Source organism: Mus musculus, chromosome 6 (assembly GCF_000001635.26).
Source record: "Mus musculus strain C57BL/6J chromosome 6, GRCm38.p6 C57BL/6J".
In the NCBI taxonomy this organism is placed as follows: Eukaryota; Metazoa; Chordata; class Mammalia; order Rodentia; family Muridae; genus Mus; species Mus musculus.
This window is the reverse complement of record NC_000072.6, coordinates 54,424,196-54,448,539: the sequence shown is the minus strand read 5'-3', so window position 1 is coordinate 54,448,539 and position 24,344 is coordinate 54,424,196. Positions and strand designations below refer to the sequence as shown.

The following is a 24,344-nucleotide window of genomic DNA, read 5'->3' as shown; positions in this document are numbered from 1 at the left end:
ACCCACCTGAACTTAGGTTTTCAGCATTTTCTATAAATCAACTCATGTTTTTAGATAAAAGCATTTACTTTGAAAAAGAAAATTTAACTTTTGACCGTAAATGGTAAGGGAAGAGTACCCACCATCCATGGAAGTTAGTAGTAAGGACAGACACAAGCATTATCAAACTGATGATGTTTATCGACATGCCCTCGAAACGCATCTCCAATTTCTCAGGGGAACCTACGTCGGATCCTTGGGAGCAAAGGTCCAGGATAATGGTCACACATTTTTCAGAGAAGTTGAACACAAGCTTTCCTCCCTACTCCCCCAGGACAGGCCAACACTGATGCCCTGGGAACCACAGCACTGCTGTCCTGGTGACCATAACACTGATCCTTGGGGACCACAACATGGCTGTCCTGGGGACCACAGCACTGCTGTCCTGCAGACCACAGCACTGATCCCTGGAGATCACAACACTGCTGCCCTGGAGATCACAACACTGCTGCCCTGGGGACCACAGCACTGATGCTCTGAGGACCACAACACTGCTGCCCTGGGGACCACAGCACTGATCCCTGGGGACCACATTCTGAGAGACTCTGGTGGAAGCTCCTGAGAAAGGCAGCGTCTCTGCCAGACACAGGATCAGCATACACGGCAGTGTCTTCCAGTAAGGGATACACGTACCAGCTAAGGCCTACTGAGTTTAGGATGCTGAACACTGGCTCACAGCCGCAAGCTGTGTCCTTGCTGAGAAAACTGAGTTTCTCCCAGATTCACGGACTTTCAGCAGGCCAAGCCCATGCAATTGGCAGGCTGTACTTAGAGCTGGAAATGACTAAGGCAAGGTGAGGATGCCTGTCTCGTTTCAGAGAAGGATGCAGCACCAGAGAAACGCCAGTGCAACATCGGCTCTGGAGCTCCATCCTGCTCAGATGTTCCAGTAAGCTATTAGCTGAACAGTCAGAGGCTCATCTCTGCAGATTCTCAAATGATACATTCCTTAACCACCATCAGATTGAAACTCAGTGTCACACCTGCAGTGAGCTCATAAATCAGATTCCTTTTATTAGACTCTTTCTGAGATGCAAATTGGTTACCAGCTCATTCACTGAATTCTTTATAATGTTTGAACAGCACTTGGTGAAGGGAAAATTGGAGATATTGATAATATTCACCATGACTCAAACGCATAATAACCACGGTGTGCGTGGTTCCCCAGGGTGAGAGGAGAGTGCTGGCTTCCTGTCTTGTCTTTTTTCTACCACTGGGATGACTAAAAGAACTGGGATCATTAAAATTATATTTATCACACAGCTGTAAGGAAACATCAGTTTATGTAATAGTTACATTTCTAAAGAGCACAGCTCTACTTTTGGAAAACAGAGCCCACCTTATCCATCATCACAATCAGATTATTATCCGTTATCATATAACAAATCACTTTATAAAATGAAGGCTACCTCTCTAATTTATGGTGCAAGGTTTTACCTGGAGGGTGTTTTTAACTCCTTAACAGCTGGGTGGTACCTCTTCCCTGGGAACTACAAATTATGCAGAAATGCTGTCCTTTGGGGTAACATCATTCGGACTAGAGATGGCAGTGATCAACCTGCCAGACACAGGGTCAACGTCCTTAGCAGCATCTTCCCACTGAGGGATGCACAGCTGGCTTAGGCCCCTGTGCCTAGGAGATTTAATGAATAAGATGGACTCTGATTTTCAAAAGAAGAGGTGCATTTTTTTAGAAGCGTTAACTATTACACAAGGTGATGCTTCCTGGAACTACAGATGGTTAGCGCGGTGTGAGTCCTCCATAGTAGTAAATGCTCTTAACCACTGAGCTATCTTTCCTGACATTCCTTATTGTTATGGAGAAAAGCAATGCTGGTTTTTGTGATAACTAAGGAAGAATGATACAGCTTTAGAGATATTATCCACATCACAGAATTCCAGAAGGATAATGTAAGACCCAATGGTTTATATCCAGCTAAACTGCCATTGCAGTAAAAAGGCAAGTGTAAATGTTTTAAATATACCAAATTCAAATTCCCAGATGTGCACTGATGATAGTACATAGAAAAAGCCTAGTTCTACAGGTAGCATAGTGTGACTGCCATTTATTTGGGTCTATTTTCTCTTCTCAGCTTTCTCTTGTATGTGGAATCTTGATGTAAGTGTGTGCATGCATGCGTGTGTGTGTGTGTGTGTGTGTGTGTGTGTGTGTGTGTATTTAATGGGAGTAGAAACAGGATCTTGATGGGGAGGGTAGGATTTTTGTTTTTTGTTCTTTGTTTTTGCTTTTTGAGACAGGGTTTCTCTGTAGCCCTGGCTGTCCTGGAACTCACTCCATAGACCAGGCTGGCCTCGAACTCAGAAATCTGCCTGTCTCTGCCTCCCAAGTGCTGGGATTAAAGGCGTGCGCCACCACTGCCAGGCTGGGAGGGTAGGAGCTTAAGGGTAAGGAGGGAGTGCCATTTGGAGAAAGTAGGACAATAGCAAGATGGTAGGAAAGGACTAGGCGAGGATGGAGTGGGTGAATAAAAACAAAGAATTCTAACTTTAAAACGAATAAAAAGAAAGGAATACAGCTAATATCCAAAGGAGCAATCCTACCATCCAAACTATCAGCCTGGGGATGTAACCAGCAAGAATCTTCAGGCAAAAAGGGACACACAGTGGAGAATACAGACACAGTGACCTTTTAGCTGTTACACAAAAAGTCAAAATACCTGTGAAGTGAGTCAACCATATACATCCACTAAAAGTATATAAAAAAATGTTAGTGTAAATACTAGGAAAATCCTACAGTTAAAACTGAATGGCAAAAAAAGAGAGAGAGATTTCAAAAGGAATGGTGTGTGTGTGTGTGTCAGTATTTGGCATTGGCTATGGAAAAAGAACTAGACATTCACTGCATTAAAAACATACACAAGCAAAACCACGGCCCAGAGGAATTCAGAGATTAGAGTTAGCTATAGAGGCATCTGGAAAAAGTTAAAACAGGGTCTACTTTCAGGTAGAATATGGAAACAAAACAAATTAAAATGGTTCATTAGGTGACAGGCAAAAGGGCAAAGTTGGCAGTAAAACTTAAGCAGAACAGAATGAAAGTCAAAGCAAAGCTATCTGGCCATCGATTCACAGAAGTCAGCTAAGCCTGCAAGCTCCTGAGGGTGCCTTCAGATCGGACCGAAATCTGCCGTGCGCTATCCAAACCACGAACACTGAGCCAAAAAGAGCTGAAATCAGTCCAAAATCATAAATAAGATAATATGAATTCTTTACAATGCTGAAGATTGTAAAAGGTGTGTGGTGGGGGGGGGGGGGGTGGAAGCACCAGAAATTTCAACTGCCAATTAGTACTGACCAAAGCAATAATGCAAAATTGCAAGGAGTCTGTGGTAGATCAATTCTACAACACCAGTGCTCAGGAAGTGGAGGCAAGAAAGGTACATGTTCGAGACCAGCCTGAGCTCTACAGTGAGCCTTTCAAGCAAGCAAGGAAACAAACAAAACTATTGTAGGCCACCCAGGGGAGACTGGACAGAGCTGGGGTTTTCATTGTGGAACTGCCCGCCCACATCAGACCTATTAGCACTTTAAGCATAATGCCAAGGCTGGGAACATGGCTGAGTACTGAAGTGCCTGACACAAAGGCACGAGGACCCGAGTCCAGATCCCCAGCACCTGCATAAAAGTTGGACTCACATCTCTAGCCCCATCACTGACTGACAGTGGTGGGGAGAGGCAGGTCCCTGGAGCTCACCGGCCAGCTAGACTAGCTGAACTGAGGGACTCTAGGTTGTGAGAGGCCCTGTCTCAAACTAGGAGGTAGCTCGAAAATGAGGAAGACACCTGAAGCTGACCTCTGACCTCCATGTGTGCGCACACCTGTGCAGACACCCACAGGAACAATACATACACCAGATACACAAACAAAAAGGCTTTTATAAATGGAAGGTAGAAAAAGATGGCTGCATTTCCTGAGCATAAAAGATTCATTCTTTAAGTAGTTCTTAATATAGGCACAGAAGCACTGTACATTCGCTGCTCCTGTGTGTGGGGTGCACGCTGGGGGTGGGGGGAGCGGAGTGGGGGGTGGCCTTAACCAAAAGGCAGGAACACAGCAGATTAGACTCTCTTCAGAATCCAATACAGGAAGACTCAGAGAACACCTTCAAATGCTAGCACCGAAAACCCTGGAGCACTAAATAAACAACTGAACGAGCCTGTGAAATCAGGTTGTGACAGATGGAACACTGCCAAAGCCCAGGTCAGAGCACATCAGAGCTGTCAGCGTTGACAGTGACACGGACAGACAAGAGGATGTAATGGCAAAGGCCATGTAAAGGGAGTTGAGAGAAAGGAACCCATTTTATCTGTGAGTTTAAAGATTAGAAATTAGAGAAATGATACATGTTAGGACTTATAAAGGCGCAAGGCTTCTCTGAAAATCAGACAGCAAATCAAATCCTCCAAAAGACCAGAAAATAGGAAGAGCAGGGAAGGAAGGGAGGCTGTGACAGGAAGATGCTAAACGTTCTAATCTGAAAGCATAGACTAAAGTGGACTGCTTTCTGTTAAAATGTGGATTAGTGAAGTGACCAAGAAAGGATGGGACACACTGAAGATGTCAAAGGTTTGCTGACAGGAAACAGAAGGGCCCTATCACCGGATTCCACCCAGCTGCTCAGGGAAGAGCTTATCTACAGACAGCAGACAGACCCAAAGCTGAGACAGACAGACAGACCCCTAACTCCCACAGCACTGACCAACCTCATGTACGAGCAAGATCTGAGAAACATAAACAAGCAGAAATCTGAAATACTTAAAGTAACAGCCATCAACCAAAGCCAGTTCAAAGACAAGGGCATTTCAGCTGGGTATGGCGATACACGCCTTTAATCCCAGCATTTGGGAGGCCAAGGCAGGAGGATCTCTGTGAGTTGGAGGCTAGAGAGTGAGTTCCAGGACAGCCATAGCTACACAGTGAGACACTGTCTTGAAAAGTCAAAGGCCCATCCTTTCATCTCAGCTCCAAACTTTGTCTCTGTAACTCCTTCCATGGAGAGACTGCCATATGCAGGGATCCACCCCATCATCAGCATCCAAACGCTGACACCATTGCATACACTAGCAAGATTTTATCGAAAGGACCCAGATGTAGCTGTCTCTTGTGAGACTATGCCGGGGCCTAGCAAACACAAGTGGATGCTCACAGTCAGCTAATGGATGGATCACAGGGCTCCCAATGGAGGAGCTAGAGAAAGTAGCCAAGGAGCTAAAGGGATCTGCAACCCTATAGGTGGAACAACATTATGAACTAACCAGTACCCCGGAGCTCTTGACTCTAGCTGCATATGTATCAAAAGATGGCCTAGTCGGCCATCACTGCAAAGAGAGGCCCATTGGACTTGCAAACTTTATATGCCCCAGTACAGGGGAACGCCAGGGCCAAAAAGGGGGAGTGGGTGGGTAGGGGAGTGGGGGTGGGTGGGTATGGGGGACTTTTGGTATAGCATTGGAAATGTAAATGAGCTAAATACCTAATAAAAAATGGAAAAAAAAAAGAAAAGTCAAAGGCAGGGACATTTCAAGGCAAAAGCCACCTCCTAATCTAATTTCTCATAGTAGGAGCATTGAAAAAGAATCAGCGCCAGCAATATAGGCTCTGAAGGTGACGGTGCTTGCTGCACAAGCCTGCAGAGTTGAGTTTGATCCCTAGAACCCAGACAAAGGGAGAATGAGAGAACCAAGTCTACAATGTTGTCTTCTGACCTCCACATGAGCGCTGTGTCACACAAGCCCACACACATTTCATACCCCCCACATACAATGATATAAATAGTATTATTTCCACAGCTATCTCCTGATTATAATGCAAAACACGTCATAGTAAATGAGGGAAGACTCAATGCATTCCAGTTACAGTCAGGGACAAGTCAGGCATGAATGCACTGTTGTCACTACCTGATGTCATCACTCCAGAGGTGGGAGTCCCTCGATTCAATTATAAAGGAAATAAAGCATATATTTATATATTAGTTAGAAAGGAGCTCGCTTGCCCCCTCTTCAGTAATATGACAACGTACATGGGAAACCTAAGAGAACCAGTAGGAAGATAACTTTGAATCATAAGGAAAGTTTTTAAAATTTTTTTAAAAACATTTTTATGAGATATTTTCTTCATTTACATTTCAATAAGGAAAGTTTTAAAGGTGACTCCTCAGAACCTGTAAACAAACTCTCAGCGTCCCTTCTGTGACTAGAAAACAGCTGCTGGAGAATACCGCCGCCCTCGGAGACAACGGCTCTTGCAAGTCAGCCTGAAAATATGGAACAGAACAAGCAGAGACGAGATGAACATGTAAGATGTGGCTGTGAAACAGAGAAGACACAGAGAAAACAAACTTTACTTTTACTTTCCAGCAGAAAAGGCCAACGCCAGACAAATGTTAACTTGGTCTGTACTGTGCTGTGAACTTCAGTGATCATGATGGATCAGAATGGGGCAAGACGTCCTCAAGTTCACAGCAAAACTCAAGTCCTTGGGTAACAAAGTGATAAAGCTGTTCCATTAGGAAGAACAGAGAGTTAGATGGGTATTGAATCTTAGAGCCCCAAACAACTCTATATTTAGAAGTTTTGGCTCTAGATATTTATAAAAAGACACTGTATGTGGGATGAGGGGAAAGAAGACATGTTATTTAATAAAAACGATTGAGAAAACTGGGGAGCAAAGATGTCAATGTTAGGATCCCATGCCTTGCCTTAAAATAAGACCCAAAGCACTAAAAGTTTGACATCTAAAAAAAGGAAACTATTAGGAAACTATTATCATATGAAAAATATAAAAGACTTAAAAAAAACCAAAACCCTCCAAGACAAGGTGTGGCAGAGACGGTTCAGGGGGTGGGGGGGTGTAAGAGCGCCAGCAAGCAATGAGGCAACAAAGACCCAAATCTGAATTCTCAGCTACCACATAAAGAAAAGCTGACCAGGACTGTAAAGTCCCAGCATTAGAGGTGGGGACAGGAGGAGGAGTCTGGAATGGCACTGGCCGGCCTAGCTAACAAAGTGGGTTTTGAGTCACTGAGAGTCCCTACTTCAAGAGAATAAGGCTAAGAACAACAGAGGAAGACACTCAATGTTATCCTCTGGTCTCTGTCGTGCGTGCGCACGCGCACGCGCGCGCGCGCGCACACACACACACACACACGTGCATGCACCAGTACATCCAAAGGCATGAGTCATGCTTAGATGTATCACACACACATACATACATATATGCACATGCACACTTACATACATACACACCCAACATCTTATACACGCCCCCATACAAACACAAACTTCCAAGATAAGAAAGACCTTTTAAAAAAGCTCTAAGGGGAAATGTCCCTGCAGTTAACAAGCATGTAAGGACATAAAACACAATATTAAAGGCATACATCACTACAGATGGGAGAAAAATCATACTGAAACAAGCAAACTGCAAATTAGGGAGAAACGCTATCAGATTAAAAGTCCAGTAATATGGCTTTCTATTTTTCATACAAACACTTATAAGTTTATAACAAAATGAAGAGTATAAACGACATTAAAACACGCCCAAATTATTGCTGCTCCAAATTATTCATGTTAAACCCACAAAATACCGCTGTGTGTCCATCTGGTCATCCAGGCTCGCAAGGTGAATAAATATGCACTGGAGGGGAGGGGCTCACTCACTGTCCTGCACTCCACAGAGAGCAGGAGTCACTCACTCTCATGTGCTGGGGAGAGTGTGGGGTCACATGTATCAAGTTTTACATGCACTTTTCAATTTTAGGACTTTATCTTTATGCCACGCCTTGACTTATGAGAAACAGTATTTTTTTTTAATTGCTAAAGACCAGAAATAAAGCGTCTGACCTACTATCATTTGGGAACTAAGTTAATTCATCCCCTATAACTTGGTTAACGAGATAGCTGTTTATAAAGAATATAGTAGACATAGTGTGACAACTGGCATGGTCTCTAGGTGACAGTAAGTAAAAAAAAAAAAAAAAAAAAAAAAAAGCAGACAGCAGCAAATGCACACAGTCTGTGTGGGTTTCTATTTATGCTTTGTATTTATATCCACGTTTATGCTTAGATACGTGGACAGCGTCTAGAGCACGCAGTAGCGAGGTGGCCTGGGAACGGTCTGTACTGCACACTCTTTTATACTTTCGAAGCATCTGTGCAATGTTACCTGTTCCCGAATTAAGATGAACAGATTCAATAAGAGCCTTGCTAGTTCTTTCTGGGTTCCTTATTTGGAACTGTGAAGTATTTTATTTTAAGCTTCATGCTACTCAAAGGAGACCTCTGTGCCTAAACAGGAAATGTAGATGAACAAAAATGAAAAGAAATCAAAGCAGTGTTAACCTTGTGCTAAGAGCTGCAGTTGAGCCCCTTGGTCTGATCCAATGTGGGTCCCCACTCACAGCCACTGCCATCCACGTTGTTGGGTGTGTGTGGTGTGTGTGTGTGTGTGTGTGTGTGTGTGTGTGTGTGTGTATGTGAGGTGGCGGGGAGGGGGACTGGCCAAGCATGCTAGAAAAGCAGTCAAAGGTAGAATGAATCACTGTCCCAGCACTGCTCACAGTGACCTTCTACAAACACAAGGTGAGCTTGCTTCTTTATTGCTGTCTTCCTAAACTCTTTTCCATTTTGATTTTTTTTTCCTCCTGAGATGGTTTTACATTGCCCGGGCATACAGATGTGTATAAAATAGGTATAAAAACCAAACATTCATGGCCAAAATACATTGTATGAAATTCTAAAAGAATAAGTAACAACAGTACCTAAACAACAAAATTTCTCAATTCATGGATAATCATGTAATGTCGCCATTTGTTCATGATGAAAGCAAATGTGCTTTTTACATTTTCCATAAAGACCTAAATCTTGACTGCGTTTTGATGCCATAGGATGGAGCCCATCTTCAATATTTTTCATAATTGCTTGATAATTTGATTTTATAATAAATGCTGATTGTGCTTCTTCATATACAAGTGTAGTATAAAATCCCAGACATGTATTAGAGCCTGTTCTAGCTTGGTTTTGTTGCTCTAATGAGTAGCTGGCTAAAAGCAGCTGGTGGAAGAAAGGATTTATTTCACATTACAATTGACAGTCCTTCAGGAAGGGAAGTCAGAGCAGGGACCAACAGACAGGAAGTGAAACAGAAGCCTTGGAGGAAGGCTGCTTGAGGACTTTCTCCCCAGGGCTCCCCAGGGATGGCACTGCCCACTTGTAACAATGGTCTGGACCTGCCTACATCGATCATCAATCAAGAAAATGCCCAAAGACTTGCCTATAGGTAAATCTGACATAGGAATCTTCTGAATTCATGTTCCCTCTTCTCAGATAACCCTATTTAACCAAACTAACAAAAAAACTAAGGAGCACAGGGCCGTTTCAGAAACTGTTAAAATTCTGTCTTAATCCTAAACTAATATTAATTAGATTAATTTATTTTGTTTTATAGACAAGGTCTCACTGTGTTGCCTTGGGTGTCCTGGAACTCAATGTGTAGACCAGGCTAGCCTGAAACCGATCATCAGGTGAATGAGACTCAAACAGCAGTTATTAAACCCGAACAGTCGATCTAATGGAATACACACTAGGGAATAAGTAAGCCCCCACGTTCCCACAGGAGTGGAAAACTTTGCAGGTACAGGAAAACACTGCAGTTTGGGACTTAGCAGTGCTCTGGACTCTGACCTAGGGGTTTCAGGTATCTGTGTGGGTGCTGGGTGGTAGAGTGGCACCTGGAGTGACCCAGGCATGGCCATGGCCACAGCTGCAGGGCAGTCACATGATGCAACCCAGGTGACTGCCCTGCAGCTTTGATGGGTAACTCTGAATTCGTGTTTGGTTACTGAGTGTTCAGGGACCTTTTACTGTCACCACATTCCTGAGATTGCCACAATCAGATACATGACCCCACCGTTTAAAGAGTTGTACCCTACTAGATGGGAGTTATTTGTAGTTGATTCTGGCTGCGAATCAATCCTTGCCTTCCATTACATGTAGAACACCACAGGATGCTGGCCACAAGACACACAGCTTGGAACCAACAGTAATAACAACTGGTGGCATTCTTCCTTCCCTAGAAAATATGGACCCCAGTCTCCACAGACTCCACAGCCCACATGTTCTGGGCTTTTGTTCTTAGTATACACACATCTGCCTACATGCAATTTACGTGGATACTGTGAACATAACAGGGTGAGCACAACCCAGACAGGAGCATGCCAGGCAGCAGCCCACTACACTTTTGGTCTTCTCTCTAGAACTCTGCTAGTGGGTCCCTTGACCTTAGAACATACCCAACTTGGGTAAAAATCAGAGCAACAACTCTAAACCTTGCAAGAGTTGTTGAAATATGGGAAAGACAAATTTTGCCCTCCAGATAGTTGTTCATCTGTCATGTTTAGTAGTTACATCTGAGTGATTCATCTTTTCCTCTGACATACTGTAAAACAGAACAGTGGGAACAAAGACATCTCATTCAAATATCAGGAGAATATTAGAACAAACATCAGCTCCAAGTGGACACTTAAAACCAATTTCTGTCATTAAAAAGAAGTAGAAAGTATATTTCTCATTCTTTTCTTGCTTTTCCCATCTCTCTCCTCTGTGTCTGTGTCTCTCTGTCTCTGTCTCTCTGTCTCTCTCTCTCTTTCTCTCTCGGTGTGTGTAAACATCACCTACTCTGATTAAGGCACATTCAGTTTTCATTATATCTTTATTCCCCAATGGTCATGGTTGCTGTCTACTTGATGGAGCTCAGTCTGAGATGAGCTCAATAGCATAACACAGGCAGACTCCCTGGGTTTGGTCCCCAGCATGCCCAAAGCAATACTGAAAGGCATGGCTATAAGAATACTTTAGCAAATAATGTGTTGACAAAAGAGCAGTTCACATGTTCTGATCATAAGTAGCAATCTACTTGTTACCTATTCAATTCGCTTTCACCCTCCCCCCCCAAGAGAGATCTAACTCTGCATGACATATAATATCAGTCCCCTTTCCAGGATGTGGAAAGGAGGTTCAGATATGTAAGCAATCATCCTGAGAAGCAACAGCTGAAGAATCGCAAAACCACAGAGCACCCAGGTCAGTGTGATGCCAGATCCGTGCTCCTCTGTATCCAGCCTTTGCCGAGTTCATCCACCTCCCCCGAGTCTGCAAAGGACGGCACACATGCACTGTTGACTACTGATCTATGACCCTGCGCATACTTACAGGACGCGGTAAAATTCGATACACGTGTAAACCATGCATTGAGCACACTTGATCACGCTTACTAAACGTCGCATGGTTGGCACTGTTCGTCCTCTTCTCTGTTCCTTCTCCCCTCGCTGCTCCTCCCTTCCTAGTCGTCCTGTTCCTTCTTTGTAATGATGGAATCAAAGCCAGGCCATGTGCATGCTAGGCAAGTGTTCAATCTACTGTTGGGCCACATCTCTAGACCAGCAGCATTCATAGTCAACCATAGGCAGAAATATGTCTCATGGCCATCAACTCATGAATGCAGTATGAGTGGACAATAAAAAGCCATGGAGACTGATTCACACTATATTGTAGATTCGCCTTAAATGTTACTGTAAAAAAAAACAACACCCCCCCCCACACACACACACACCAGTACCCGTATGTATTCACTGAGAAAAGGCCAGAATAGACAAATGCAGCATGAAGGTACATTAATGATGGTCAGAGCTGAGAGGAGCGGGTATGGAGCTGGCTTTCTTTGGGGACGATGCTATTGACTCTGCATATTCTAGTCGTAACTTAAATACAATAAAGGATGTTTTAAGATGTGTAAGCATCTCAGTGAAGCTGTAATTAGGAGACAGAGTGGCTTTAGTCACAGCAGGCAAGGCAGAAGGCAGGGCGTGGAGCATCAAGAGAAATAAAAGCGCTTTGGGAACATATCTGAGAAGTCAAGGAAGGAGCCACTTCCACAGGAATCAAGCAAACACAAAGAAGGAAGAGTGGGCCTCCCCTGACCAAACAAGTGCTGAGCTGGAGCAGGCTGTGCCCCGCCCCTACAGGGTGTGGCTGCTGCTCACAGTGGACAGGCTTCCACGGAATTTGGCTATAGGATTTATTTTGTAAGGTTTTAGATCAAATCCATGTGGCAACATCCCAGTGACTTTCCCTAATTTGTACAATGGCACATTAATAATAAGGGGGGAAAAAACGCAGGAAGGCAAGCAGGCTGTAAGACATGGGTAGGCCTTTGTGGTTTCAGTCCTGAGGGCTGCAAGAGGAACGTAGCCTGTAGAGAGGAAACAGCAGCCATCATCCAGGAGTCAACACTAGCAAGGGAGACAGTTCATGAGAGGTTGATGGACAGCAGTGGGAAATGCTGGGTGTCTGAAATGGGAGAAGGACACCTTGCTGGACGGATGACCTAGAGCTAAAGAGGGGAGTAGGAGAAGGGAGCGCGAGCAGAGAAAAGTGAGTTTAATTTGAAATGACTTTGAAGCGCCTTGGTGAGGAGAGGCATAGCAGAGACTGAGACTCCGGAAGGGGCGGGGCTGGCAGGGAGGTCTAGGAATCTTCTTGGAGACCATACTTCCTTTTCCAGCACTCTGCCTCGAAGGTCTGGATAGTGTGACATTTAAAATGACTGAGTCACCTTTGTAATTGCTAATTAAGTCAGGCCGTGACTAACGAAGGCAATGTTGATCTCTACCCACTAATCACCCCCCCCTCTAATGGGGGAGGGGTTACTCAGCTGAAAAGATTTGCTGTCTCAGATTCTTAAGCAATCCTGTGATGTCATTCTGCCCAATGAGATGAGAGCTGAGCCTAGGGGGTCGGAGTGGGGGAGGAGGGGGTGAGGCAGGGCATCATTTTCTGAATAAAAAGGCAAAACCTCTCAAATAGTGCGCTGTCAGTCTTTAGCTATTGTGTTCTCCTCTCTTCTAGACTAGCCGTGCAAACCCAGAGTTACAGCAGCCATCTTGTGACCATGAAGCAAAGAGATTTAGGATGAAGTATTACAAATGCCATCTGTAATGAAGGGAGAGAAACAGAAAGATGGTAAGGAGCTGGTCTCTGTGGCAAGTGCTCCTACAGCAGCCGGGGATGGCCTTTGTGGGAGGTTTGCCTTTACACAACAAATAACTTGCCTCTATTTAAGGTAGATCCAGGTATATACACGCTTCTGTTTATTTTGGCTGCTAAATACAATCCTAGTTGAATCAAGTCATATCTGGTCATTATACACATACACAGACAGACAGACAGACACACACACACAAATGGGGTGGGGGAGGGGAGCTAGAGAAACAATGTGGCTATCAGTATTTTAGTTTGAAACACAACTTTACATTATTATTATTATTTTTTTTTTTTTGCCACAGTGTCTTTCTTCTTCCTCTCCTTTCTAAATTGGAAACTAAAAATGTTGCCAGTGGTGGTGGGGGAGGGGGAGGGGGCTGAGGTTCAGGGGTTAAGGCACTTGCCATACAAGCGTGAGGACCAGAGTTCAAATCCCCAAGTGGGATGTCGAGCCTGTAATGAAGCTTTGGAGGTAGAGCCAGGGATTCCCAGCGCAAGCTGGCAAATGAGCCTCACCATATTAGTGAGTTCTGGGCTTGATGGAGAGACTCTGCCTCTGTTGATAAGATGGAAAGGCAACAAGGATGATTCCCGCCAACCTTGAGTCTCCACATGCATGTGCATCTGTATTTGTGCAAATCCGTACACATGGGCCCACAAACATACAAACATGCATGCACATACACCCACATGAACATGGAACGTAATTTGCAGGTACAGCAAAGCATTGGCTGCTAGAATGAAGAAAATCTGCAAACGCAGCCCATCTGTTAAAGGGGTGGCCGCTCCCAGCCACCCTTCGGTCTTTTCTGGTTGATTGATGTGGTTCATGCAAACAGCTTCAGCCAAACCTGCCCACTTGACTCTCCTAAGGATCCCTGGAAGGAGGAATTGTGCTCTGGAAAGTCTCTGGGCCAAAGTGTCCTGGCCCTTCCCACAGGTGCTCTCCTTAGCTGCGCTCTGGCATGCCATCTCCAGAACCAGAGTCAATAAAGTTCCAGGAAACATGCACTGTCCTCTGCCACAAAACTCCCATTGTCTGTAGTAGGCAAGAATCATGCAGAAGACTTAGATCTCCATGGCAACAGTGCTGGTTTTAAAGGCCTGCCAGGGGAAAGTTATCCAAGGTTTCAGGACCAGGAAGAGCTGGTAACGGATCTGTGTTTATCTCATGGTTGCTGTAGATTGGGTAATGATCTGTGTTTTCCTTTTTTTTTTTTTTTTTTTTTTGCTTTGGCTGCCAGGAAGCTCTGACCAGCCTTTGGTTCCCCTCTGAACACTGCATTCACCTTAGAAAACATTCCTGCTGTATACATTATCTCTGATCTCTATGGACTGTGAGGTTTAGGGGTAATCTCAAGTTCTGCTCTGTGTGTTCCTTTTAACTCAGTTCATTATGAATTGTCAGTTGCTTTCTACCTACTTCTGGCAAACTCAAATTGTTTTGTGAAACGGAGCCCATGTTAAGCCCATAGTTTGTAAAAAAGCACAAGGTTTCCATTGTAACAAAAGTATCCCTAATTTGTTGAGGATCGCCATGAATACAGCACAGTCCTATTTACCCTTATCATTATTTAAGGCCTTTTTATTATTCCCATCTTTATAGAAAGAAATTGAATCGCACGGAACTTAGGGGATTTGCCAACAATCATTCAGAGAATCAATGATAGACGTAACCCAATGAGTTCTGAAGTATACACAACACAGCTAGTACTCAGTTTCTATCTGCATGAAGTGGAAGCATCCTGACTTCACAAGTTAAACCTAGAAATCTTTATGCCTGGGAGGGCTCTTGGGATGGTTTTGCATCTCTCAGACTCTTAGCTTAGCCTCGGCAGGAGTTAGCCATTAGCTATTAGAAACAGTACATAGTAGGCTGGGTGCCTTCCTCTGACAGCTGCGTATACTGATCTGAAACCACCTGTGCCTCTTCCCAGCTAACCCCTGGAGCTGACTCTAACTTCCAGTCCAAAGATAGGTCTGGCTGTCTCTTCTGGGTACCGCCATCTGAGATTCATCCTGTCACTGGAATCCATCACCCACAAAGGATGGGACGCTCCGGAACATTTCCCAACAGTGTCTGGCTCACTCGGCACCCACACGGAGGTTTTTTTTTTTTTTTTTTTTTTTTTTTCCCCCACATCTGTTCTGTTTCAGTGTATGCCCCTTGGTGTGTGAATGCTGTTGTTCATGATGCAATGTCTGGCTGCAGACCTGATATGGGGAAAGCCCCTCTGCAGTGCCCCCCACAGAAAGGAAAGAGCCAGGCCCAATAGCAAGGGGAGGTTTCAACTGCACTGCATTGCTGGCTGCGGCCAGGGAGGAGCATGTGGTGTGTCTGTGGAGCATCCTGGGAGCTGAATTGCCCCTCGGCTCTGTGGCAGCGGCCAAGGAACTAAAGAATCCTTTTCTCACCCAGCTGAACTCAGATTTACTAGTTCCCTCTTCGAGTTTGTTTTATCAGATGCTGTGAGCCAAGTTAGTCAAATATTACAATTCCTTTCTAAATATTTCAGCAGCCAGATGGTGGGAGTGTCGCCGTGAGAGGGCAGAACTCGCCAGGAGATAACTGTGTGAGAGGCTCATTGCTCAGGGGACCCCCACACAGATTTCTTGGTAGGCCTGCTCAGTGTCCTCGACTCCTAAACCTCATAGTCTAAGAAGACAAGCATTCAATGTGAAGCCAGAAGCGTGTGGTAAAACAAACATGTTCCCATGTCTCCAAGTTTGGGACTCAAAGCAGACACAGCAGGACATTCGGTCATATAACAGGGCAAATTTCCCAGGATGTCACTCTTTATAATGTGACTTTGTCCTGAAAATTTATCACATGCATACAAGACATTTTATTTATTCTATTAAGTTACGTTTTATAAGTTGATTTTACATTTTTTTGGTTTTGATTTTGATTGTTTTTTGTTTGTATGTGTGTGCGTGTGTGCGTGTGTGCGCGTGTGTGTGTGTGTGTGTGCGTGTGTGCGTGTGTGTGTGTGTCACTGAACTTCTGGAGGTCAGAAAACAATTTGCAGGGTCAATTCTCTCACCACGTGGATTCTGAGGGTTGAACTACAGTTTTTAGGCTTGGCACAAGCTCCTTTACCCACTAAGCCATCTTGCCTGCCCTTTAATAGATGTTTAAACTTTAGCACTGATATCTATTATATCTGTCAAGCATAGAAGGCAGGGAAAGTTGAGGCTACCTGGTGAAAACCCTGTCTGTTCTTCAGTGCTAATTGCATTTGATGTGGCGGCTCTCTCTCTCTCTCTCTCTCTCTCTCTCTCTCTCTCTCTCTCTGGCTCTATTATCCCTTTTGTGTGTGTGTTGGAATGACTGCAAAATCTCAACCTGTACTCTACGGTTGCTGAACAATAATCGCCTAAAAAGAGCGTTGCCAGGCTGGGCCAGCTGGCTGTCTCCCATTCCTGAAACTGAATGTTCTTAGACACACGCGCTCTCCTCCGCCCCTTCTGCTGCCTGCTGACTCAGTGTAGCACCAAGTCACACTCCCAAGTGCCTGAAACCGAGGCTCCTGGAAGGACTAAAAAGGGGTATACAGCAGCTCTACCAAGGCAGCCTGACATCTCTGCGCAGATTTGGGCACCAACAATTGGATGTGGGCGGTGCACTTCCAGTTTGAAGTGTACAGACCCAGGTCCCTGTCCTCGGCACACTCAGCTAACCCCTGTCTCTTTGCATTTCTCATCTGTGGAAAGGCACAATAGTTACAGGAACCACAGGGCTTGAGTTAATGCATATGGAAGCATCTACAGTGCCTGGCCATTTCCTGCTACTTCCCCACTGGTTTTCTCTCCCCTGTCCTTCTCCCTGTTTTCCTGATTTGGTTTTGCTTTAAAATGCATCTCTAAAGTACATTAGCTGGCAGACTTCAGCAGCCTGTGCCCTGCCATGCCCAGTGCCCTTCAGCATCAAATATCCACTTACGTTGTTATTGAAGTAAAAAAAAAAAAAAAAAAAAAAAGCCCCAAGTGATGTGCACAAGTCTAAAGCACACAACTTCCTGAGTTTCTATGTATGGGGAGCATGTCTAGACCTAAAGTGCCTTGAAGGTCTGCCCAGGCCAGTAGGAAGCCCAAAGGCAGTCCACTTCTGACCTCTACCACTACTTTACAGTTTAGAGAGGACAGCTTTTAGGAGAAGGCTGGGACTGGACAGGTAGTTTATCAGTGGAAACTCTGATCTTGTAGAACACTAGGACTCATTCCCAGCACCCACATAGTGGTTCAGGGACATTACATCCTTAACTCTAGTCCAGAGGATCCAGTGCCCTCTTCTGACCTCTAGGGGTTTCCTGGCACAGAGTCGTGCATAGACATACATGCCCGAAAAATACTTACATAGAAAGTAAAAGGAGTGAACATTAAAAACAAGGCTAGAGTGTCTGATGATTATAATACTAACTGGCAGCAAGAAACCCTCTCCTGGCCCTCTCTGAGGTGACGAAGGCAAAGACAGTGAGGCACACAAGCTTTTAAAGTCACACAAGTCTGCCCAACAAATGCTCTCACTTACATCCAAGGACCCCAGGCACAGAAGAGGAATACCACTGTCCCACTGGAAACTTTCCTCAGAGAGTCCCCAGACTGTGTGTGTGTCAGAGATACTTCTGGTTTTTCCTGAGGCCATTAGACAGGCTTCCTGGGTTTCTGGGCAGAACATCTACCCAACTCAGGTTCTCACACTCATGGCAGACACTCCAAGCACACAGAAGACATTGTTTCCACAGGGGAATGGATGCCTGGCATCCTACAGGAGAGCGTGTTCTTCTCCCAAGCTTGCTCCCCGTGAGCTCCTGGCTAGGTATCCGGGGGAATGGCCACAATTACCCAGTCCCGCACACCTCCAAAGGACTTTAAAGGCCATTTGTGGCCAGATGTAAATGGCTAGAGATAATGGATAGACAGACACATACACTCTCTGGCTCCTGACCTAGGCAGGCTTACAGATAAGCCTCGGGGAGTCAGGACTCAGCTCCTGGCCCGACTCTGTCACCAGGAACTGTGTGACCTTGGATAAGTCACTTTTTCCCTCAGGAATTGGCTTTCTTTCTGGGAAATGGTCCAGTATCCTCAGTCCTTGTCTGATTGTGCAGGTTCCCAGATCTCTCCTAATCGCCAGGGACCCTTCCTTAACATCCCCAACACAAGCAAGATCCGCCCTTTTGTTCTCAGGGGAGGGGTGGGGGGTGACGTGGGGGAAGGGAAGCAGAGCCCCCTTGGGGCATCAGACTAAGAGGCCTCCGTGCCAGAAGCTGATAACGGAAGAGTGCTGTCCTGGGAGGTCACCAGGGAGCCCTGAGGTGACCTGGTGTAGCCATGGTCCCTTTCCGACCCGTGGCGGGCAGGGAGCGAGTGGTTGCCGCTAGGGCTGCACGGAGCAGCTCCCAGACGTAGTCGCGGCTGGGGACTACAGTTTGGAGAGGGTCCTGGGCACTCTCACTCACCCAGCGTCTTTGACAACGCGGGAGGCCACTCTACCTCGGGACTGTCCCCAATACCCTCCGCGACAACCCCAATCGGCCACTTACTTAACCCAGGGCCCGGACGCGAGCAGAGCAGCTACCTGCAGCTGGCCGTAACCCGGCCGACTGGACTTTAGCTGGCGCCTCCGTCCCCGCTGTCCCCGTCGTCTCCGTCGTCCCCGTCGTCTCCGTCGTCCCCGTCGCCTCGAGGATCCCGGCTGGGCTGCAGACAGTGCCTGGCGTTGCTTCTGCGCGCCCGGCTAAGCTGGACTCTGCGCTCCTCGCTCGCTCCCAGCCGGGCTTAAGCGCTGCCGGGACGCGGAGGCGGAGCCGCCGCCCCCACCTGCTCCTGGCGGCCGCCCTGGAGCCTCGCCGCCCAGCGCACGGGGACGCGGTCCAGAGGGCGGGGTCGCTCTGGCACCCAGGAGGCGGTCCTGGCTGCGCGGCGGCGCAGCTCCCAGGTACAGAGTCCCGAGTGTGAGCCACGGGGACAATGGGGCCAAGGGCTGGAGTTCCCCTGCACGCCACCTCGTCTATATATTACAAACATTTCTGAGCCCTCGCTAAGCCCCAGACAGCGCGTATATGCAAGGGGACAAAAGGAGAATGGGACAGCCGGTTGTCCCGATGAGCACAAGCAGGTACTTACAATACGGAGCCAAGAGAACATCCAACGTGTACAAAGCAGAGGGACACCCAATTCAGACCTGGGCTTGAGAGGCAGGGGTGGGTGTGTGGGTGGAGAGAGCTGGGGGGCGGGAGGGGGAGGTAGAGAAGCTTGCTCTCAGAGATAGGTGAGCACAAAATATCCTGGTAACACAGGGAGGTAAGTAGCTTCCGGTGGGGCAGAAGTGGGAAGAAGGCAGTTTGAAATCTAGAGTGAAGCGAGTCTGTCCCATTTCCCTGTCCGGCTGTCCAGAGCTTGGAGAATGCTGGAGATTTATGCCTGAGGCTCCTGTGTACACTCAGCTGCTCCAAGTGCAGCAATTCAGGCTGGCATTTCCTGCCTCTCACATCTTAGGCATACTTGTGTTCTGGTTCGAAAAGGAAGGAAAGCTCAATTTGCAGAGAAGAATTATTTCCATGGCCATGTAGAAATCCCACCAGGTCTTCTACGGAGCCCCAAAGCACAAACTAGTTGCATGGCCAGTCATTTATCTTACAAGCTGGGCGGTTTCTGGAGGATATACTAATTCAGCTTTTTAAATGCTTGATTCAAAGTGATGGTGTCTGCAGAGTGGGGCTATTTGGGGCTGAAAACATCATGAAGTTGTTGTGTTCAAGAACCCAGTGTCTCATGGCACAAGTGGTCCTTCTTGCATCCTTTTTCTCTGGACATTGCAACAGGATTCAGTCTCTGGGAGCCACGTTCCAAATACCTAAGCCGCTCTCCCCATCGTCTCTATGGACAGAATCCAGAGTGATGACCAGTTAAAGACTAAAGACTATAGTGCCAGTGCCTTTCCTGATCACCGAGACTTTCTTAGCACACTAGCTGAGTTCAATTCCCAGTACTACCAAAAGAAAACAAAGCAAAGCCCCTCAAACAACAACAACAACAACCATAATAAACCTTATCAAAGTTAATATAGTAGGAATAGATGAGATAGCTTGGCTAGTAAAGGCACTTGTTACCTGGCGACCTCCATTGGATTGATAAATTGGAAGTGGGAGTTGTGTGTATCTGTGTGTCTGTCTGTCTGTCTGTCTGTCTGTCTGCCTCTGCCCTTCCATTCCCTATTCTCTTTATGCTTCAGTATCTAGTGATGCTACACCTAGATTTTAACCAAGAAACAACTAATGTGTTACCACCACTATCTACAACAGAGTAGAAGATGGAGACAGTGTGGTGTTGCTAAGCACCTGAGACAAAGCCAGCAGCTATCCAACTCTGGTCTATTTATTAGATGGAAAAAAAAAATGCTGTTTGTATAAACCACTGATATGGGGGCTTCTCTCTCTCTCTTTCTTTCTTTCTTTCTTTCTTTCTTTCTTTCTTTCTTTCTTTCTTTCCTTCTCTCTTTCTTACACTAGTATTTATTTATTTACTACCCATTTTGTTCCAAATAGGAGAGTCCTATTTGGGAAATAACAGTTTTTAGAGGTCCAATCTTACAGTTAAGTGTATTTCTAGTGGAAAAATGTAACTTGAGAAGAATAAACCTTCCCATCTCCTCCCATCGTTCACCAAACACCTGCGGTAGCTCACTTCCAGGTGTATGTTTATGATGGTTCTGCAACTTCTTGGGATCTTTAGTAGAAAGGTACCAAGGAAGCCCAGGTGGTTTGCAGCATGTCTTCGCTTCACCATGCCAAATATTTACAAACCAGCTCTTACATGATGAAAGTGCTCTGGTACTCAGAGAACAAAGATGGATTTGCAGCTCTGTCCTCTAGGAAGTAGCAGCTTAGCTGACAGGAAGGTGAGAGGGGCCCTGAGGTTCTGGGTGAAGGGTGATGCTTCCTGGATGGAGAGCTGATACAGAAGGGATGGACCTGCGGGAGGAAGTAATGATCACCTGAGCAAGCTCAGAGTTCAGCTTAGTGTTAAAAAGGAAGCTCAGAAGTTAACAGGCTTGTCCAAGTCAGGGGGTTTCTGAGAAGAAGAGCTGTATATGAAAATGAATCCACAACATTCCTTTCTGCCTCACTGCCCGGCCCAGAGCCTAATGAAGGGCATGTTCACTGGGGCAGCAGCTGGATACATCACACACGATGTCTCAGCTCAGTGGTACCCGGTGCCTTCATTTTGGTAGCTGCCATTCTATTACAATGGAAGCTCCTTTAAGAGAAACCCATCATTCTGGCAGTGATGACACACAACTTTAATCCCAGCACTTGGGTGGATCACTGTGAGTTTGAAGCCAGCCTGGTCTACAGAGTGAGTTCCGAGACAGCCAGGACTGTATAGAGAAACTGTTTCAAACAAACAAATAAACACCCAAAACAAAACAAAACAGGATAGCCAAGGCTACATAAAAAACCTTGTCTCGACGGGTGGTGGTGGTGCACGCCTTTAAGCCTAGCACTTGGGAGGCAGAGGCAGGTGGATTTCTGAGTTCGAGGCCAGTCTGGTCTACAGAGTGAGTTCCAGGACAGCCAGGACTATACAGAGAAACCCTGTCTCAAAACAAACAAACAAATAAACAAACAAAACAAACAAACAAAAACAAAACAAAAACGCAAAAAACAAAAGAACTTGTCTCAAAAACAAAAACAAACAAACGAACAATCCCATCTTCCATCTAAACCCCTTGCTTCGACTAATGGCACTAACATTCAGTGATTTTCCTAAGTCCCAAACTGGGTCTGCCCTATCATCTCACTGACTTTACCCCTGCCATCTGATCTGTCACATTCGGCCTCCCACACACTTTCTGCTCCTTGCCAACTTCTGCTGCTGTTGCTGGAGTTCATGTCTGGTCTCCTGTCATCTTCAACCTAGGCTTACAGGACTTCAGGGCTCCAGGGCCCCAGGGTTCCAGGGCTCTAGGGCTCCAGGTCATTACTCCTTTCCCTGAAATCACTTCAAGCTTTCTCAAGTGCAACTTGCACCTTCTAACATGTCTTCTTGCAAGCCTTAGTCATTCTCTTCTGATTTGGTGATGAAGTCCAAAAAAAATTAGTACTATATAATAATGTAACTTCCAGGACCAGCCCCATCTCATCTTCTACCTCTTACTCCCAAAACTACACAGTAGCTCAGCTAAGCCCTCAGGTTTATCATATGCTCTTTGACCACCTCCACCCAGACCAATTCTTGTCCACATCTTCCTGCTCCTTGTTTTTCTCAAGAACATCTACCTCCTAAGATATTCCTTCCTTTGTGAAAGCCCTCTGGCCCCTCATGGTAGATCAGGCCTTTAGTGTATAAAACCCCACCCCCTCTGTCCTATTTTCTGATCTATATCCTTGAAGGCAGAAATGCTGTCCTTGTTTTAGGGCCACTAGTACCTCGCATGTCAAAAACCACAGAATGAGCCAACTAATTCAATTCTTGAATTAGTAAGTTAACAAAAAAGCTTCGTGCCTTTACTAACACATCCAGAGAAAATTCTGTATCGTCTCGGAGGTGTCAAGCCAGCTAATGTCGATGCCGCCCCCTTCTCTCTTAGTGCGACATAGTTCCAAATACGCAGGGATGCTATGAAAGGACAGTGGGTTGATAAGGCATGGACTCTCCCTTCAGCAGCCTTGAGTCCAATCTCTACTGTGTAACAATTTTCTTTATACTGGAGAAACCTTGCAAACAGCATCAGCACAGAAACCGAATGTTATGATGAAGCAGTCTTAGGACTCTCTGTACTCATACTCCCCAGACAGGCAAGCTGTTTTCGGGATCTCTGAGAATCGACTGTCCTCAGAAGCCCTGCTATGCAGGTAACAATGGCAGCACATGATGTTGCATTAAAGTGCCATTTATCAGAGTCAGTGCAGGGTGACGGCTCCTCTCACAGAAATGTTGGTCCATTAGGTGCCGCACCCAGATCTAAGTTAGTCTGCTCTTCAAAAGAGGGCCTGTGCCCCTCCCCCCTTTACACTCCTCACAGGTGCCAAATGCAAATATGAGCTGAGCTGTGTGTTTTCCTGTCACAGTGCTGGTACATGTTGACCAGAGACAGAGGAAGGTTGTAGGAAGAGAGGTGCTGACGGAAACACCGAACCCCGCCAGTGTTCCAGAGTGAAGCAAGAAGTCACTGTGTCATGGGAACGCCTGACAGAAATGGAAATAACTCAGATCGCACTTCACCAGGTGAAGGTATTCTCCCTTGGCTGCTCAAGTAGAGTAGGCAGGAGGCGGCCCTTAGTTAAGAAGGCAGACAGAATGGCTGAAAAGGTTGACTGAAGAATGAAGTATCATGTGATTCTGAAGAGGCCCTGCACGCGACTGGGGGTGTCCAGGATGTGACCTCCAATTCGTCTCCACACAGCAGAGATCTGCAGGATGATGTCGATGAGGATGGGAAAGAAGAGCTGGGTGTTCCTTTGGGACATCAGAGAAGTGCCCACTCTCGTGAAGAGGAGAGGAACTGGGTGGGCAAAGTCCTCCATGATGATAATGATGGTGAGGGCTAGAACTGATCGGGTAGGTCTTACTTTCCCGTCAAGCTGTGGTTCCTCATCACCAGGTTCTGAGCATCTTCCGAACATGAGCACCAAAGACTTCTGCTGTTCTTGGATGTTCTTTGTCCCTACTGTTTCCTGGAATGGATGCATGGTTCTCAGTGTAATGAGGTTTAAAAGGCATCGGGCTTTTTAAAAGGTGGGGCTTGGTGGAAAGAGATTGGAGCATGACCACCCAGGTGAAGGGATCGGAGTTAGCTTCTCAGAGGGTTTAGAATGAATTTACTTGCACAAAGCTGTCTGTTATTAAAGAGCAAGAGACACCCTGCTCTCCACATGTGATCTCTCTGGTATGTATCTGTTTCAGAACATCCACCGTGTCACGACACAGCTAACCGTCCTTGCTGTTTGTCAGCACCATGTTGTGTAGACAAACACCAGGATCATGAGTGAAATGAACTCACTTGTACATGACCAAGTGTCAGAGGCTCCATTACACCTTCTCTGGTGACTCCATCACAATTCCTCTTCGTTCTCCCCAGGAAGGCAGACATCATAGCCCCTTTTGCCTTAAATAGAAGAAACTGTACTTAAGGTATGCTTTGTTTTCAGTGATGAAACAGTGTATGTGCCTTGGCTCCTCCAGGAAAAAAAAAACTGGAAAATAAAGAAAATTACAATGAAGAAAATTACAAATCATCC

General features: G+C 45.9%; 1 protein-coding gene and 1 long non-coding RNA gene across 6 annotated transcripts in view; one reads left to right on the top strand and one right to left on the bottom strand.

The window, feature by feature from the left end:
* The window catches only part of Wipf3 (WAS/WASL interacting protein family, member 3), a 74,551-nt gene extending 55,229 nt beyond the window's left edge, over nucleotides 1-19,322 (bottom strand). For 2 of the 5 annotated variants that reach the window (NM_001167860.2, NM_001167861.2), the window contains exon 1: nucleotides 18,680-18,854. The gene's annotated coding sequence lies outside the window, so the exon portion shown is untranslated. Of the gene's footprint in view, nucleotides 1-18,644 lie in introns of all 5 variants that reach the window. The other 3 variants (XM_006506294.4, XM_030255480.1, XM_006506293.4) reach the window with 3 other exon arrangements.
* The window catches only part of 9130019P16Rik (RIKEN cDNA 9130019P16 gene), a 160,541-nt gene continuing 154,515 nt past the window's right edge, over nucleotides 18,319-24,344 (top strand). The window contains exon 1 of the long non-coding RNA NR_033635.1: nucleotides 18,319-19,219. This is a non-coding gene — a long non-coding RNA (RIKEN cDNA 9130019P16 gene). The remainder of the gene's footprint in view (nucleotides 19,220-24,344) is intronic.